This window comes from Notamacropus eugenii, chromosome 1, assembly GCF_028372415.1.
Source record: "Notamacropus eugenii isolate mMacEug1 chromosome 1, mMacEug1.pri_v2, whole genome shotgun sequence".
Classification (NCBI taxonomy): domain Eukaryota; kingdom Metazoa; phylum Chordata; class Mammalia; order Diprotodontia; family Macropodidae; genus Notamacropus; species Notamacropus eugenii.
Window position 1 is genome coordinate 583154047 of NC_092872.1, and position 2605 is coordinate 583156651.

Below are 2605 nucleotides of genomic sequence, written 5' to 3' on the forward strand. Positions count from 1 at the left end.
AAAAATGATAAAACAATAAACAATACATGATCCTAGGGCTGGGGTTTGAGCACAAACACCCCATCAGCCCCCACCCCCTCAAACAAATGGGATCCAAATTCTTTTGGGGTAAAGGATGAAGGTCACAGCTTCTGAAACTGCTTCCTGCTCAGATTGGCCATAGACTTGATCCTGCTCAAGAGGTCCCATTCTAAGGGTTGGTTCTTTAGTCAGAATCCAGAACTTGGTCAATGCCAGGTCACAAGGGTGATGCGTCATGGTCTTGGACAGAGGGTGACAGCCAGCCTGGGCAATCATCTTTAAGCAGAGGGCACTACCCCAGAGGAGACAAATCTGGCAAGGTGGGTAAGCAAACAAGAGCTAGAAAAGAATAGGAGGACAATGGCCAAGAAGCAGGGTAAGTGAGGGCTGGTGTCCTTCAGACAGGGCCATCTCAAATTTAACTGAGCTATTAATTATTGAATCAAATTACATATTTTTCTTTCTTCTTAAAATACTTCCTCACACGCTCTCAGCATACTTAAGCCATCTGAAACTTGCACAAAGGTACCCAGGACAACGATCTAGGGACAGTAGGGGCTTGGATGACCCCCATTTGTCCCCAAACCTCATCTATCAAGGCATATTTTTAAAGTCATTGAAGTCACACTTTGTGCCAAGATACAATTTATCAATTTTTAAAAGCAGTAAGTAATTTTCCATAAAAATTATATATCCCATGAAAATGCTAAAATTCGTTTTTTCGTTGAAAGTAGAAAAGACTTCATTGTTTTACTTTCCTCAGTTTAAAGTTTGGATTTCTCCTCTAAGGCAGCTTTCATTCTTTTGACAGAAAGGTCCCATAGTCCATCAGGCCAGTTGTCATGGTCTGGTATGTCCGCCGCCATTCTGGAATACAAAGTTAAACCACCATCTACAACCACTGTGTGTCCCATAATATATGAAGCTGCAGGAGATAACAAGAAACATGCGACGGAAGAGATCTCCTCAGGAACACCATATCTCCTGGCTGGGCAATATTGATGGATATAGTTTATATGAGTCTCTCCAGCCTTTTCATAGTAGCTAAAGGCAGTTGGGGGATAAATGATTCCCGGACTGATACAATTGATTCTTATTCCATATTGGGCCCATTCCACTGCCAAAGTTTGCTCATATTTTCAACCCCAGCTCTTGCTGCTCTGCTGTGTGCAGTCTTAGGAAATCCTTGACTTAATATGACAATGATGTTTACAATAGACCCTCCATGTTCCTTCATCCAGGACTTGAAAACTGCTTTGCAAAGATAGAAAGTACCAGTCAGCTTGGTTTCAACCACAGCATTCCAGCCCTTTGAAGTGATGAGTTCAGCAGGAGATAAAAATTGACCTCCTCCATTGTTCACCAGGAAATTGATCTTACTATGCATAGCTAATGTACTTAACCAAATTGTTAACCTCTTCTTCTTTTCTAATATTGCATTGGTTGGGGGTAACAATGACTGAGTTGGAGGTCTGGCGGGAAGTATTCAACTCTTCTGCCGTAGATTTTAATACATGAAATTGACAGGAGGCAATAACTACATTACATTCTAGGTACAGCAGCTCGGCGGCTATAGCCTTGCCAATGCCTGTGCCACCACTGGTAACGATAGCCACTTGGTTCCGCAATAGCCCTGCAGCCAGGCAACTCTTGATCTTAGCCACTGTCTCCATCATCTGATTTGTCTTTGGCCCATAGAGAGAAAGATCCCAGGCCTGCAGGAAGACAGGCAGACAGACAGGCACACCAGTCTGACTGAAGTAAGGGTTTTTTCAGGAGTGGGGAGACATAGGAATTTTTGTATGCAGCAGGAAATGAGACAGTAGAGAGGGAAAGATTGAAAGTAAGTGAAAGAATGGGGACAAGAGAGGGGGAAATCTGTTGGAAAAAGATAGGATGGAATGGGATCACTTGATTAAGTGGAAGGGTTAGCCTAGATGAGGAGTGAAGCCACTTCATCATGTGAGACAGGGGTGAAGGAGAAGAAAGTGGCAGAATGCATCTGAGAGACAGGAGATGAGGAAGGGGGCAGACAAGGAAGGTCATGATGAATGGCCTCCATTTTTCCTGCATCTTAATTGAGAAAGTGAGGGGAGAAGGAGCCATGGAAGGTTTGGAGAGGGATGAAAAGGTTTGGAAGAAATGCTTTGGAGAACGAGATAGTGACTTTATAACAATTTTATGAGTTGTGCTACTGTCATTCCAGTTTTATACCTTGTCCAAGGTCATACAATGAGTATCTGAGGCCATATTTTAACTTAGGTCTTCCTGACTCCTGGTTCAATGCTTTATTTACTTCACTACCACTTAGGTTGATGAATTCAATTCATTTTTTATTCTTTCTTCTCTGTTATGTTCCATTGATGTGTTTTTCTATTTTAAAGCTGTATAAAATACATTTGATAATTACTGCCTTATAAATCTGAGGTCTGGAGATATTCTTCCCCTTTCATTTCTACATTCTTCATTATTTCGCTTGATATTTTTTCTTTCTCCACATCAGTTTTGCTATTATTTTCTCTGACTTCATAAACTGTTTTTTTGATCATTTGATTGATCTACCATAGGTCCTAAATTAATTTTG

At 41.4% G+C, this 2605-nt stretch overlaps 1 pseudogene; it reads right to left on the reverse strand.

The window, feature by feature from the left end:
* Positions 1–593: 593 nt before the first annotated feature.
* On the reverse strand, positions 594–1714 carry LOC140520498 (peroxisomal trans-2-enoyl-CoA reductase pseudogene; annotated as a pseudogene).
* Between the last annotated feature and the right edge of the window lie 891 nt (positions 1715–2605).